The sequence below is a fragment of the Ricinus communis genome, chromosome 1 (assembly GCF_019578655.1).
Source record: "Ricinus communis isolate WT05 ecotype wild-type chromosome 1, ASM1957865v1, whole genome shotgun sequence".
Lineage (NCBI taxonomy): Eukaryota > Viridiplantae > Streptophyta > Magnoliopsida > Malpighiales > Euphorbiaceae > Ricinus > Ricinus communis.
The window spans coordinates 18300541-18318179 of NC_063256.1; the positions used below are offsets into that span (position 1 = coordinate 18300541).

The 17639-nt window shown below is 30.7% G+C and overlaps 3 pseudogenes; all 3 read left to right on the forward strand.

The window, feature by feature from the left end:
- LOC107261541 overlaps window positions 1-13775 on the forward strand; it is a 29446-nt pseudogene extending 15671 nt beyond the window's left edge.
- Window positions 1-17639, forward strand: part of LOC8280755 — a 60003-nt pseudogene that overhangs the window by 36707 nt on the left and 5657 nt on the right.
- LOC125368582 lies at window positions 214-1382 on the forward strand (annotated as a pseudogene).

Consider the following 17639-nt stretch of genomic DNA (forward strand, 5'->3'; position numbering starts at 1 on the left):
CCCAAAAGGTTGGCGTTGAGTTTCAGAGTTAGAAGAACTAAGCGGGTTGATGTGCAGACAAATTTTTCTTTTACAACATGTATAAAAATTAAAGAAATATGCACTAAATTCAGTATTGTAAGTCTATGATAGCTTGCTCTGACTACTTTTGAGAATAATAGTTTTTTTTTTCAGTGTTGTGTCCATGTTAACAAACTTAATGCTTATTTTTTCATGATTGGTGCAGGTTGCCCTATTGTACTACCACGAGAAAGTGAGTCTATGCTATTGGGTTGGTGCTGCTGCTGCAAAAAAATATGCCACTTTCAGTGAGGCCATGAGGGCCCTGAATGCTGCCGATCAGGTATGCATGAGCTCTTGCTTCTGAATTTTCAGTTCAATTCATACATTTCATAACATATAACTAGGTATAAAACAATAAGTGATTAGAGGAGAGGTTTTTAGTGAGTCAAAACATAATGCAGCTTTTTTTTTGTGCATTTCTGTTTTTGTTGGAATTTCTATTAGTCATTGTTTTCTCTTGGTTCATCCCATTACTGCCACCAAAAATTAGTATGGATATTAATAAACAGACCAAAGGAATTTGAAGGAAGTATTACTTCAATATTATTGACCTACAAAGCACTCATGCTACGAAATTTTATAGATCAATTGTGAATAAATAAATTTAAAGGCCCTTACTTAAGATTGGGGCTTGACGTTGATGGTAGAATTCGGCAACACATGGCAGACTTTACCTCATTGCTCCTTCAAAGTTTTGGTGTTTCTGTGTAATATAGAGAAGAAGTTGTAGAAATTGCCTAAATAAATTTTCACTTACTTGTTTCTTATGCCATACTTTAGCACTGCCCGGGTCTACTCATTTGGTTGAAGTTTTGATTACATTAATAAACCACCTCTACATAGCCTTAAACTACATTAATTTCTTTTTTCTACTCAGCACTGTCTTTACTAGTCAATATGTTTTGAATTAGTAACAACTTGTTATTTTGTTGTCAAAGGTACATGGATTGGCTCCCATTAATTTCAAAAACAATAGAGAGTTGTATGTTACTATATAAAAATATTTGTAAACTGAGAGGACTGTGGGGGGTGGTATATGCAGCTTGCTTCACTTGATTAAACATTAAACCAATATTCTAAAATGTAAGTAGCTGCTAACCTGGGATTAATACTTATGCAAACTATTCTACTCTATCATCATATATTTTTTTATTAATATCCATTTTATTCAGTTTAATTAACATGACCCTTTCCAGGTCAATCATCCATCAAAAGACCCAAAGATGAAGCAGTATGATGATGCCAAATACCGAGTATTCTACGAGCTTTATGAGCAGCAACTATCTCAACGTGCATTAATAATTAAGGCTTTAGAATAGGTCCTGCTGCTAATCAAGACTTGTGGAAACTTGTGCAGGATCATAGGAGTTTGATAAAATCTCAAAAAGAAATCTTTGTAAAGTTGATTGGCATTTTCACTAGGTACATAGCCCAAAGATTTTACAATAGTTCAGAGCTCTGAAAATAAATGATGCCTCTGATTTTTGAATTTCTTGTCAACTTGTTATTGATTCCACCGTAGGAATGGCTTCACACTTAAAGCCCCATGCTCTTTGAGCGCGACGGATGGAGCTTAGTTTGGGAGCGTCTTACTGTGAGTAGTATATTATACATATATGTATGTATATGCATTTTCTCCTCTCCCCTTTGTAATAAGCATGCATTTAAATATGAATGACATTGATAAAACTTAGTGATTAATATGATATGCGCACATGCATTATGTGAAAGAGTAGATTTTAACAGCATAACGGGATTGAGTTAGAACCTCCTAGACGATAGGGTAATCATCAGACATAGGGGCATCCTTGATAAGTAATATTAGTCTACAAGTACTTTGTTATTGTTATTTTGATTAGTGTTGCTTGTTGTTTATTGATATTGATGTGATTGTCTGTGTTTGATCTTTTTTTATTAGACTGATTTGACAGTGAAAGTGGGGACCCTCTCAGTTTACTGGAAGATTATATTCTTAATGGATCTAGAGAGCTTGAAAGCCAGATATTTAGAGAATTATGATCCACGAGACTTCGAATGAAGATATAAATTTCCAAAAGTATTATAAGCATTTTAAAGAAGATTGAAACTATTTTCGAAATGGTTTTATCATTTTCGCAAAGTTTTAAACTTGAGCATTGTGTCCGATGGTCTTTCAGTACACTTCACATGCATCGAGACGCACGTGTTCACTCATGCATGACATATGTTTCATGTCAAATACGTCGAGTAACATATCGGTCAGTCGGTCTCGGACATAATGCTGCAAGTTTTAAACAAAGTGAAAATGAAAAGTATGTATAATATATTTAAGCATGATGGATGGAGCTTAGTTTTGGAGCGTCTTACTGCCAGTTGTACATTATACATATATGTATATATATGCATTTTCTCCTCTCACCTTTGCAATAAGCATGCGTTTAAATGCGAGTGAGATTGATGAGACTTAGTGATTAAGATGATATGCGCGCATACATTATGTGAAAAAAGTAGATTTTAACTGCAAAATGGGATTGAGTTAGAACCTCCTAGACGATGGGGTAATCATCGGATATAGGTGCATGTTTAGCAAGTAATATTAGCCTACAAGTGCTTTGTTATTGTTATTTTGATTAGTGTTGCTTGATGTTTATTGATGTTGATGTGATTGTGTGTGTTCGTATATTTAATATTGTGTTAATCAGTCTTATAAAAAATATGCATATTGGTCGATCGATCTTAGACATAATGCTGCCAGTTTTAAACCAAGCGAAAATGAAAAGTATACTAAAATATATTTTACTGAGAATTATTAAAGTATATTGAAGGGTTCGAACAAGACTCGATGTATCAAAGTTCTATATATAGATGACGTTCGACACTCAATTCGTCATAGTAAATTGTATGGTGATTGCGAGTGCATAATAATATGATTGCTTATTGGTGAATTGTTTGTGATTGGTCAGGAAGGCATTAAATAATAATTATTGTGTCACGGTTGCGTGGATGCTTAAAGAGGTTTTAAATAACATAGTGTTAGGGATATTGATAGGTCTAGGGTGTACTTATAAGAGAAATTTATAATAATTTAAATTTTATTATTTAATAATTTCGTGGGGTTTTGATTATTTTGTTGATAGTTATTTTAAATGATTGTTTTATGAGAAAATTATTAAATAACTCGAGTTTAATTGAAGTAGGCTATTGATAAAATCAAGGCTAATCCTTCACCACCAAGCAAGCCACGAAGGGATCCATTGAAGTATGAGGGTCCAATCACACGAGCTAGAAGCAAGAGATTCAAGGCTGCCTTGTGTTCTTTCATGGTCCACGTGAAGATCAAGATTCAACTTTGATTAATTGTATTTCATTCATGGATTAAAGCCCAACGTGAAGACATGAATATCAGATCTTATTTATGTTGTTTTCAAGCCCAAACATAAAGCCCAAGTCCAAGGTTAAATATTCAAAGTCAAAATCCAAAACAAAATAGGAGTCTTCTTTTAACAAGTCCAAGTCAAAATAGGAGTTTGCTACTCTTTTACTTCAAGTTTTGTTTATTTAGGAGTCTTGGCCGCATATCCTAGTCATTCTAGGATTAGGATTATTTAAACTTTATAAATAGAGCTATGTAATTCTGCAAAAGCATACATATATCTTTGATTGAATAGAAAACCTTGCTTTTGCTTAAAGAGTTTCTTTAAGTGTTCTTGAGATTAAAGCTTATTGTTTAGGTTTTGATTTCACTTCTACCTTAATTTAATTCTATTAAATTGTTAGTTTCTAGGATTAATTAAGTTCATCTCATTATAGCTATTGATCTTATTTCTTTATAAATAAGGGTGATAGTTCCGCAAATAACTTTTGGCAAACCTTATAAGTATTGATCTTGGCGTGTAATCTTCTCTTCCATAGAAGGTTTACATCAGCTTTATTTTAATATTTTAGAATTTTAGATAAGTTAAGTCTTTAAATTTAATTTCTTTTGTACTTAAGAACTAGGTTGATATTTTTTTATAATAATAAAATTTGTCTTTCCCTCTGGTCTCACTCCTACAGTTGCAAAGGCAAGAAATTTTGTATTAAAGAATTCACATAGATTTCAAGTGGCGCTTCGTTGAGGTCCATTGACCAAACATATTTGATTAGACGCTAAACTTTTGGCACATAACCTTTATTTGGGCTGTGGAGGGTGGATTTATTTATTATCAACAATAAACCTATGGTACATTTCTAAGTATTTGCCTGTATGTTTAGGAACTAGGTCTTGAAGCTAGAACTCCTGTAGGGACTTCATTGATTGATGCTCATGCTGGTGGCGTGGGGATCATGGAGAGTGTTCCTCTTCCTGATATAGATTCTGATGTTAAAGGTATTATGTCATTTGGAATGAAAGATAGATCTGTTACCTTTATTATCTGTTAAGTCGCATGACAGAAAAAAGATACTTCCTCACTTTCTTATAAACTTTTTCTTTCCAGAGCATGATAAGGAAGCAATATGTCATCATATGGCTTTAGTCTGTGGTACTTCTACTTGTCATATGGTTGTATCATAGAGCAAGCTGTTCATTCCTGGGGTTTGGGGACCTTTTTGGTCAGGTAACATCTACAATTTCTAATATTAATATCTGTCTCTCTGAAAATTATTACAGTGCTGGGCAGGCTATCATTTTAGAGTATTATAAACGTTACAATGAAATGATTTTTAAGACAATGGATGTGCAGACATGCAAACATATTATCATACTTTAATCAAAAGTCAGCGTTTATTTGTCCACAGCAATATATTGCTGAACTTAACCTCAAGGCCTCTTTTCTTTAATTTCTGCAGTAATGATCCCTGAGTACTGGCTTGCAGAGGGTGGGTAGAGTGCTACCGGTGCATTATTAGATTACATCATAGAAAATCATGTTGCTTTTCCCCGCCTTGCAAACCGTACTGCTTCTTAGAGTAGGATATCAATTTCCAGCATATTCATTTTAACTAAATTATATTTAATGCTTTTTTACATAGTATTGAGGCTTAATTGATCCCCATAGTTGTTAAAGGTGCACGAGGCACAAGCCCTAACGCCTCAAACACTAAAAGGTGGGAGATGTGGGCACAAGCTTTTTAGTTTAAAGTTGTCTTTTTCCCTTTTCTTTAACTGTTTCCATATTTATACAATCTCCAACATTAATCTCAATATGCAAGTGAACTTATGAAGATCACGCATACCAAATTAAAAAAAACCAACTATAAGAAAGAAAGAAACCCATGTTGCTTTAGATCGGAAGGCGGATAAAAGGTTGCTGCTAGAATTATTCTACATCACAATACCCGGTTTCTCCTCTAACTCTCTGTCATCATCTTTCTTCTATGTTTTCTTTTTTAGTCGACCTTCTCTATTCTTCTCACTCCAATTTTACCTTTATTTTTTTTAAACCCAAATAGTTCCTCCTTCTTTTCTTGCTTTCATTTGTTATACTCTTTCACTAGCTCAATCCATAAAACGATGTCCTTGACCTTTTGATTCTGTCTCTGCTGTCCCTCAGTTCTCTGTCCTCTTTGGCTCTCACAACCTCTTTTCTTTTTTTCTTTCCTCTTCTCTCTACTTTTTTGGAAACCTCACATCCTACATTTACAAGCAGCAAAATAACTTTTCCTTTTCATGTTGATTTTTAGTTATGCCATGTTAAATTATTGATGCTACCATTATCTTTGTGCCAAGTTAAATTGTTAATTGTGCCATGTGTCTTAGCATTAAGTTTTTATTTACTCGGTTTTTGTCAAACATTTGTTATGAATAAGAGATTGTTGATTGTATTAATATGTACATGTGTGTGTAAATTTTAATTTCTTTCAGAAGTTTAATTCTTTATTTTCTTCACTGTTTCACTTCACGTCTCTCAAGCACACCCCTGAGTGATAGTGTGCATTTTATGCATACTAATTATCATATTTTCTTGGATATTATTGAAGTATTTATGCTTAATTATGGATTTTAAATGTGATTATTGATTTTCATGTTAGAAGGAACACTTTGATGCAACATGAAGCTGAAAGGATCATATTTGATGAGTTTTCATAGAGATTGATGCTTTGGAGAATTTTGGATAAAATGGAGAAAAGATGGCAGAAGATCACTTCAGTTAGAGCGTGCCCACGGCATATTCCGGAAATCCGAATTTGTGAAAAAAAGCTTAAAGTGATACTATTTGCCATGTGACTTTTTAATTTATTTTTGAAAATGTTTATTTACTAAAAACCCTCACAACTTAAGGCTATTTTAGGAATTCTTAGGGACCAACTTTTCCTATAAAAAAAAAAAGATAAAGAGAGACAAAGAGAGTTTTTTTTAGGTTTTGGAGAAAAGGGGGCTGCAAACTAGTTTTCTTCCTATCATCCATTGTTTTCCTTCTTTGCTTTATTTTCTCTACAACAATTATATGTGGCTGAATTCTTTTCTTTCCAACTCAAGGTTAATTAAGGTTTGAATTCATATGGGTTGTGAGATTTAATTGTTCTTCATTATTTTCTCAAATCTATTAATATTCATGTATCTTCTATGTCTATTAGGAATTTTATTTTTGTTGATTGTGTAAAAAGGCCTATTACTCCATTATCAAGATAGTCTATGCCAAATTAGAATATTAAATCCGTAATTATTTAATTATTCTAATGATTAGTGGTAGAATAACATACCCATATTATGTGGATACATGATCTAGTCTAAATGAATTCATCTTATGTATTTGTTGGCTAGGGTTGGATTTCTCTAAATTGCATTGCTATTGGTAAATTAAATCTTGAAAGCTTTTCTAGGGTTATTTATTCAATAAGAGAATTAATCAAATGGCTTCCATTGATTAACGAAAAATTAAGGAGAAATTAGGTTGTTAGAGCTTCTCAACAATTATAACCAATTTATTAATGGATTTGGAAATTATATTTGCATCAATGATCAATTCAATGAATTAAAACTGAGATTATACCTTAAGTTGGAGTTTTCTCATATTGATTTATCTTCTCAAATTTTATTATTACTTCTAATTGATTTCTAGTTTAATTTGTTTTGATTCCAAATTTAAAACCCCCCTAATTTTATTTGAATTTTGTTAAAGAAATAAATATTACCAATCTCTATGGATTCGACCCTACTTGTCACTATTTACAAGTTGTTTTTATTTGAAGAGTAGAAACTTATTTTTGTTGGATTCGACACCCACCACTGTTGAGGACTATAATGGATGACATAAAGGCTCCATTCCTTGCTACTTTAACACAAGATGTACATGTCCGTCCCAACTTCCATGGAAACAAGTATATGATTAGTGATGAAAGGCCTTTTCAGGTTATAGTGCCTAAGTTTTGTTATAGATCTTTGAACTGTTAACTTCTTCATGCTACAAGTCTCCTGCTACAGATCCAAAAGCAAAGGGAATTATTTGTGGCATGATCCTTGACATAAGTGATAGACAATTGGATGTTCTATACCTTGCTGTCGTGCAGGGTATTGCATATAGTACACGTCATATTGTGGAGCATTCACACAGTAAAAAAGCATCCCTTTTAAATAAATAAAATTTGTGATGATTGAAATGTAAAAGTTAGTAAATTGTATCTTTTGCATGTTTTGTTTGTATGAAGACAATGTGTGATTTTAACATTATTTCTTCTTTGTCTCTCTAATTAAAGTTTTGATATTGAACTTGCACATGTTTAAATTTCTGAAATGATATTAGTATGGTATCAATTATAAATGGCAACCGCTTGAATTTAATATTTATCACAATACAAAAAATGTAAACCATATATTTTCTTGCCAACGCATGAGACTTGTGCATTTTTATGCTAATGGGTTTGCTAGGATGAGATTTTACTGGAATTTGGATGTTGGATGGAAATTGTACATAATGTAACTAAATATGTTGATATAATAATTATATTAAGCAATAGTTAGATCTCTTTGTTTTTAATAGTTGTTGCTTAAAACAATGACTAATTTGATTCTTCATATCAATACTTTCATGATTCTACTTGTATTATATCTTGAACTTTCATATGAAATGCTCTCCGACACAAACTAGGAGGGAGTAGCTTAATTTTCACGGGTTGTAAGGCTACTGCCCCTCGTAATTTTTCCATGTATGCTAGTAAGATTCAAACATGCAACTTGCATGAATGCTTTTTTGCCAATTGTTCTTTTCTTCTATATCATTGGTTGCTTCTCGGTTATCTATATGTCCTTTGGGAGATGTAGTCATATTATAGAAGCAAAAAAATTACCAGTAAATTAATCTTCTTGTCAAAATTTACAGTGCAGATCATATTACACATTTAACAAAATATACATACATCCAGCACAACAAATATTTAGCTTTTTATTGTGCTTTAATTTACAGAAAGCTATGTTTTTTAGGTGAGTAATAGAGGTTTCTACTGTTATCTTGGTCATTAATTGATAGAAAAATAACATGTTTTATGTTTATCATTTTTATCATTTTGTTTATGTTAGGGTGTTCTGTAATAACTTTGACATTCTACAACAAGTAAGCATGAGTGATTCTTTACTCAGAGGATTGAACCTTTGGGCTTTCATTCTCTTTATTCTACTTAGAAATTACTTTCCTTCTTGATGGATTACTAGAGGGTTCAAAAGTCCAATATTCAGAGAATCATGGTCCATTAGAGTTTGAAATGAACCTATATATAAAGATGTTTCTATATAGCTTCCAAAATATTATGAGCATTGAAAAAATGATTGAAACTGTTTTCAAATAGCATTGTCATTTTTCTAAGTTTTGAACTTGAGCCTTGTGTCCGACGATCTTTCAGTAGTCTGCATATGTATTGAGTCGCACATGTTCATTCATACATCATAAAATTCACATGTCAAATACATCGAGTAACATATTGGTTGTCGGTCTCAGATACAATGATGCGAGTTTAAAATAAAGAGAAAATGAAAAATTATACTAAAATTTACAGCAATTTAAATTTCATTGTTTAGTAATTTCATAGTGTTAGGGTTATTTTGGTGAGAGTTGTTATTTTAAATGATTATTTACGAGAAAATTATTAAATGATTGGAATTTAATTGTAATAGTTTACACTTTTACTTTTGAATTTTAAATAAATTATGTGTATATTGTTAATTAATTTTGGATTTAAGGATTAAAGTGATTTTTCATGAGATAACAAAATTTGGAGGAGGAAAATATTATATGAGTTAATACTTTTTCTGTTAATAATAAACGGTTATAGCTTGATAGTGGGATGGTACTTGAGGTGGCAAAATATATAGACGGCACTTATTCTTTAAGTATATCAAGAATTTATTTTATTAGATAATTATTTAGAAAAAAGTTTAGTTTTCATTTAATAGGAGGATTAAAGTGAAAATATGGCGTGGATAGTGGATATTGTAGAGACGCATGTCCTCTTGCATGAGTAAGTTAGAACATACCAATTTAGTTTTAGTTAATATCTCTTTATGTTTTTAAATTTAATATCTCAAGTAACCATTTATGTCCTAATTTTCTTTTCTCGCTATATATTCTCTACATTTTTTGCTGTTCACCATCCTCTTCCTTTGATTATCACTTTGTATGTCAATGGTAAAGGCTTTTTTGATTAAATCCAACTCCATAGCTCTCCTAGCTATTCTTTAAATCCAATTTTTACTGTTCACCATCCTTTAGGCATGTGATATTATGATTGGATTGGAAATTGATGCTTGTACGATTTGATCCATACTTGAAGATTGAAGCTTGAAGTACATAAGGATTAGGTTGGCACAAGGGAAGTCGAAGGCTGTTTAGAGTTTAAATTGGAGAACTGATGATGAGTTTGAAGCTATCAACTCCAAGAGTTACATTGTTTGAGAATGATTCTTGGGCTAATTATAACTTCTTAATTTTCTTATTTTGTTACTATCTCCATGATTAGGTTAGTAACTATTCTTTAATTTTATTTAGTTGCATGAAGTGAATAAGGGTTTGGGTTACTTTAAATGATGATTATTGACTGTACCATGTTTGATTTTGTGTTTATGGCTTAATTTTTGTATTGTGGCATGAGATGTTAGATTGGTGTTATGCCAAATTATGTAAATTTTAGGTTGGTCCTTCGAAGTGTGAATTTGATTGGAATTTCGGATTTCAGTCCCGTGTGTGACAGTCCACTTGTTTGAGCATGATCTAGAGTTCCACAACTCCAAATGAGGCGAAATCTGAACCTATAGAAACTTTGATCCATCCTCTAAAACTATTTATTTTGTGGAAGGCCTAATTCTGCTGTTTTGGAAGTAAAATTGAGTATTAGATTTTTATGGTCAATCTAACCTGACAGATTGCGTATCTACAATGTTTTATTTAGTCCTCTTTGTTCACCTTTCCAAATGGCAGAAGACCAATTAGAAATGAAACTAGACTTAATTTCCTTGTGATATGGAAAAGATGGTACTAGTAATGCTTCCTAGAATTTTTTGAGACAATTTTGAGTAGAGCCTCGGAAATCTATCATAGATGACAGTTTGTTGATTATGTATGTGATATATTTGCTTATTAATTGCTTGAGAAAATCTATTTTTTTGATGCCATGTGATTAGTATGTGATATATTTGTTGATACATTGCTGGTGGGAGCTTTGGTTTTGTAATTAAAGGTTGATTTTAATATTTGTTTGCTTAAGCCCTGAATTTTGTTTTAAGTTTTTTCTTGACAGTCAAATTTGAAAATTAATATGCCAAATTCTACGACACATGAATGGTTGATTTTTGGGTATGTTGTTTCCTGTCTTTGTAGTTTATGGGTATAAAATGGCACTTTGATCCAACGGTCGGATCTTGACCTATGGCCATTTTTCTAGGGACTACACGGAGAGAATTTTCTAAACTAGAATTAGGGATCTTCCTTGTTTCTTTGGATTGCTGTCTAGTTTGGAAAATTGCAATTACCCCTTTTAATTCAATGAATATCTGACACGCTTCTATACAAGAATTTATGGGATTTAAGCCCTTAGTTTAAGTTAAAAGTGGTGCCTGATGCAGTCTGATATAATATGATTAGATCTTTTATTATTGCACTAGTTTTGATATCAATTTCATGATACTTTATTTAAAACTTGCCATCAACATAAGGAAAGTGTTTTTTAGAACTTATGTTAAAGACTGATTTACAAGTTGTGTCACTTATAGATTCTTATGTTGAATGAGCATAGCAATAGAGTACACCCTCTCCTCCATGATTTATCTGATTATAACACTTTCTTCTTTTATGATGCACATTGATAAAGTTTATTTATTATACAATTTGAAACATAGTTCTGTATCTATAAAAACAGAAGCAAAGCACGCCGGCACTTATGGATTCAGGGGCACAAGAAGAGGAACGCCATTTGCAGCTCAAACCGCAGTAGGAAATGCTATTCGAGTGGATCAAGGTATGCAACGGGCCGAAGTCATGATAAAAGGTCCTGGGCGACACACGTGCTGACATCAAACATGATGAAGTGTAGCTTTCCCTGGTCATTCTTTGGGTTCTGGTTTGACTCTTGCAGCTGCAAAGGCAAGAAATTTTATACTGAAGAATTCACATTGATTTCAGATGGTGCTTCGTTGAGGTCCATTGACCAAGTCGCATTTGATTAAATGCTAAAATTTTGGCACATAACCTTTATCTAGGCTTTGCAAAATGGATATATTATTTTCAACCATAAACCTATGAGACATTTCTATATTATTTATTTTAAGTATTTGCCTATATGTTTAGGAAATAGGTCCTGAAGCTAGAACTCCTGTTGGGACTTCACTGCTTGATGCTTATGCTGGTGGTGTAGGGATCATGGAGAGTGTTCCTCTTCTTGATTATATAAATATATATACGTCTGTCTAAAATTTCAATTTCTTTCAGAAGTTTTATTCTTTTATTTTCTTCTCTTTTGCATGTCACGTCTCTCAAGCATACACCTAATTATGCACCTTTAATAACTATGTTTGATCATATATTACTTGTCTTCCAGACATTTAATTGTTCGAACTATTGAACAATATTTTGAGGACTATAATGGATGACCTAAACGCTGCATTTGCTTCTTTAACACAAGATGTACATGTCCTTCCCGACTTTCATGGAAATAGGTAAACGATGTCCTTCCCGACTTTCATGGAAATAGGTAAACGATTAGTGAATATAAGGCCCTTTCAGGTTATAGTGCCCAATTTTTTTTATTAATCATTGAGCTTTTAAATTCTTTATGCTATAGATCTCTTGTGGCATATCCAAAGGTAAAGGGAATTATTTGTGGCATGACCCGTTACATTACTGATAGACAATTGGCTCTTTCATACCTTGCTACCATGCGGGGTATTGCATACGATACACACCATATTGTGGAGCATTGCAATGCTCATGGTCACAAAGTAAGAAGCATTGCTTTTAATCTTCACGCATTTATTTTTCTGTAATGACATGTTTTATATTATGTTTAAATATAAAACTGCATATCAAACTTTCAGTTGATTTGTATTATCATGAGATTTGTTTTATAATGTAGTTGTTTATATTTTCAGCTATGTGTTTCTTAGTTAGTGGAATGATGGCTATACTTCCATATGTAATTTGTTTTAACACTTTCTGTTCTTTCTTGTATATCTTCTTCCCTTGCAGGTGACATGCTGCTTGCATGTAGTGGCCTTTCAAGAAACTGTGTTTGTTCAAGAATATGCAGATATTATTGGTACTTATCTTCATAATCTCTTTATATTTTTCACATCTTAAAATTTTTCTCACTGATTTTAAAATTATAGTGCATTTTTTTTATCAATGGATAGCCTTCATAAAGTTTCATTGTTGCCACTGCAATTTCTTCTCATTATTTTTTTCCTAGTTTGATATAATGTATGGTGAAGTCTCAATGTTCACTATGCTACAAAATGCTACAAAATTGCTCCTGTCTCAATGTTCACTATGCTACAAAATGTTACAAAATTGCTCCTCAATTATGCTACAAAATTTTATAGATCAGCTGTGAATAAATAAATCTAAAGGCCCTTGCTTAAGATCGAGGCTTGAAGTTAATAGTAGAATCCGACAACCCATGGCAGACTTTACCTCATTGCTCCTTCAAAGTTTTGGTGTTTTATGTATTATAGAGAAGAAGTTGTAGAAATTGCCTAAATGAGTTTTCATTTGCATTTTGTTTCTTATGCCATATTTTAGCACTGCCTGGGTCTAATCATTTGGTTGAAGTTTGATTACATTAATAACCACCTCTGCATAGCCTTAAACTACATTAATTTATTTTTCGACGCAGTACTGCTTTTATTAGTCAATATGTTTTGAATAGTTATCTAGTATGTTTGATTAGTAACAACTTGCTATTTTATTGTCAACCGTACATGGATTGGCTTCCGTTAATTTCAAAATCAATAGGAGTTGTATGTTACTATATAAAATAAAATAGGGTGCAAACTGAGAGGACTGTAGCTGCTAACCTAGGATATTCTAAAATGTAAGTAGCTGCTAACCTAGGATTAAGACTTGTGCAAACTGTTCTACTCTGTCGTCATGTATTTTTTTTTATTAATATCCACTTGAGTCAATGTAATTAACCTGACCCTTTTCCAGGTTATTCATCCATCAAAAGACCCAAAGTTGAAGCAGTATCATGATGCCAAATACCGAGTATTCCGGGAGCTTTATGAGCAGCAACTATCTCAACGTGCATTAATTGCTAAAGCTTTGGAATAGGTACTGCTGCTACTCAGGACTTGTGTAAACTTGTGCAGGATCATAAGAGTTTGATAAAATCTCAGAAAGAAATCTTTGTAAAGTTGATTGGCATTTTCACCAGGTACATAACCCATTGATTGGCATTTATATCTCTTTTATTTTTAAATTTAATATCTCAAGTAAGCATTTTTATGGTAATTGTTTTTTTTTTTCTCTCTACATATTCTCTACAATTTTTACTATTCACCATCCTCTACCTCTAGTTATCTCTATGGATGTCTATGGTAAAGTAATCTTTGATCAAATCCAACTCCATTTCTAAGATTAGTACCTTTATATCATCTCTAAATAATTCCATGATTAGGTTAGTAGCTAATCTTTAATTTTATTAAGTTTCATGATGAAGTGAGTAAGAGCTCTAGGTTACTTCAAATGATGATTATTGACTATGTTGGGATATTTTAATTTTTTTTCTTTCAATTGCTTTATTTTTTTTATGATTGAATTGAATTGCTTGTGACAGTGTGATGAGAATTGTAGTGTGTATTGCATGTGGGGATGGGTAATAGGACTAGAACTTAAGAATTTATAAACTCTCATTTGTCTATTTTTTATTAGATAACCCAAAGTTCTCAAGCGCGCCGCATGAAGCTTAGTTATGGAGCATCATACTGTGAGTAATATATTGTTTATATATGTATATGCATTATCCGCTCTCCTCTTTGCATTAAGCATGCCTTTAAATGCGAAAGAGATTGATGACACTTAGTGATTAATATGATATGCATGCATGCATTATGTAAAAAATAGATTTTAATTGTATAACGAGATTGAGTTAGAACCTCTTAGATGATGGGGCAATCATTGGACTATGGGCGCAGGCTTGACATGTAATACTAGTCTAGAAGTGCTTTGTTATTCTTATTCTGACTATTATTGTTGCTTGTTGTTTATTGAAGTTGATGTGGTTGGTTGTGTTTGTATCATTATGAGGTTAATTAGTCGTCAAAAAAAAATGCTACCACTATCCAAATAGATTTATTAGATAGCAAAAGTGGGGAGACCCTCTCGGTTTTGAAGAGGATCATATTCGTAAACTAGAGAGTTCGAAAGTCAGATGTCTAAAAATTTATGATCCACAAGACTCTGAAATAAACCTATAGATAAGGTATGAATCTATATATCTTGAAAAGTAAATTATAAGCATTTTAAAAAGGATTGAAAATATTCTTAAGATTGATTTATCATTTTCTCTAAGTTTTGAACTTGAACATTGTGTCTGATGCTATTTCAGTAGTCTTCACATGTATCAAGTCGCATGTGTTCACTCATGCATCATATAATTTTCATGTTAGTGGAATGTTGGTCGGTTAGTGTCGGATATAATGATGTAAGTTTTAAACAAAAAGCGATAATAAAAAGTATACTAAAATATATTTTACTAAGAATTATTAAAGTACTTTGAATGGTTCGAATAAGACTTGCAATGGATCAAAGTTCTCTGTATGGATTACATTCGAACAATAGTTACTTGACGCTGATAAACCGTATGGTAATCGCGATTTTTATCTTAGCATTTCTATATTAATCAATGAGAAAATGATTCCCGCTGAATTTATTAAGAAAGGATATACAACTTTAATAAGATTGCAAATGAAAATTTTAAAAAAGAATTTAGATAGTCTTATTGTCACATTCTAACTAGAAAACTTATGTTTAACATAAAAAATATATATATTTTATTCGTCAATCGGGATAATAAAAATATCATTGGACACATAAAATTTTCACCATAACCAATTATAATATTTTTCATGTTTTCTCTAATAAAGAAAATAACTTTTTAGTTTGTCTTTAAAACATCTTATTTACTTAAGTTATTTTTTTGATATTAAAATGATAAGTATATTTATTTTATGAAATACAATATTCATATTAATTTTATATTATCTTTTCAAAATATTTTAATTTTTTTATTTTATCCTGTTCAATATGATTCATAATATGAAGTAATATTTTCAATCCATTTCATAAAATAGAGTAATTATTTTTTTTTAATTAAAATTATTTAGAAACTTATTTTTATATTTTAATAATAGTTATTCTTAAAGATGTTTAGAAATTATTAAAAGGACTAACAAATAAGAACTTTGAAAATAATAATCATAAAAGTAAATTAGAGAGGAAAGGTTAATATAAAAAAATAAAACTAAATTTGAGAAGTATTTTATATGGTATTTCATTGATTTTGTATAACTTGATAACTTTTTATTATGAGTAAAATAGTATTTTAAATTTAAATATTTTTATTTTTATCTTGTCTTAACAAAATAGAGTGTGCAATAACGCCACCGGTTGCAACTATGCAAAAGTTACCGTTAGAGTACTATTCAGATAGGCTTCTCGTGGTCATTATTATTTTTTCACTTCTTAATGTTTTTTCTTCATCTCTTTTTGGTACACATTTTAGTACTCTATGATCATTAATCGTCTATAATTGAAAATAATAATTTTTAGTAGTATATATATATTGGTCTTCTTACATCATGTTTCCTATTATGTTTAATGATCTTTTTCACCATTTACATTTTTCATATCTTATCAAAGTTTTATTATATATCCATTGAATATGACTGTGCACAAGTTTATAATTAATTATTTTATTCGAATAATGATCTATTTTTAATAAAATAATTATTAGCTGAGCTATACTTTCTTTACCTAAAATTAAGTTTTTAATCATTTTTTTCAATTTATATATGAGTTATCTTTTTGCTCAAAGTTACAATTGCCTTTTATCAACCCAAACAATAATCTTCCCTTTTTATTTTGGAAAACTCTGTGAAAATTGATTTATGTATCATGATTTTGGTGTATATAACACAATAATAGCAAGAGAAATTAATTTAAGATCTGATGTGAATAATAGATAGATAGAGTAATTTTAAATCTAACTAGAGAGCAAAAGGGAAAGAAAAATTAAGGATGATTTGTTAATGTAAGAGCTTCACCATAAATCATGTAGTCATTATTTTTAAATGCTTATCCAGAGGATATAATCTGGTACAACTTTTCAGAATTATATGTGATTTATCTTTTTAAAAACGTACATTCATCTTAAAAGAGATTTGAAATTGATTATTTTGATTATATTAATATTTTAATAGTATTTCTGTGAAACTTAAATTAATGCTCTCTTAGATTTAATTTTATATAATAATTAATTCTCTTCATTAAATTTTTTTATCAGCCAATCTAGTCAAAAGACACAATTTATAAATTAAAAAATCCAATCTTTAAATTTAATAAGAAATATGAAAGAGAACACAAATTATTTTGGTAACTCAATTTCAACTAGGTATTAATTTTAGCTTGATGAATGAGCCACTTAAAACCTTTTAAAATTAAAAGTGTTTGACATTTTTATTGGAAAATAACTGATAATTTTTCAGTGAAATAGTCGTATGACTATATGGCTTCAATTTACAACAACACAAATTTGAAACTTCTCACCAACTCTTAATTTTAATATAAATAAACTAAATTAACCTTTTATTATTTAGTTAATCTTATTTACTATTCTTTTACTTTTAATTTAAAATAACTTAATTTGAATTTCTTTTACAAATAAATAAACAACAATTTAAAGTATTTCTTAAATCCCTTAAAAATACTAATTTAATATTAAAATAAAATAATTGTTATTTTTTTATAAAATTATTTTATAAGAATAAGTAATGTTGCACTTTAATAAAAAGGAAAAAAATAATTAAATTAATGTCTACGTTATTAAGAATATAAACGACAACAACTATAGATAATTTTATCAAACACAATTATCAATAAGCTATTAACTGCAAACTACCAATTATTGGCGATAGC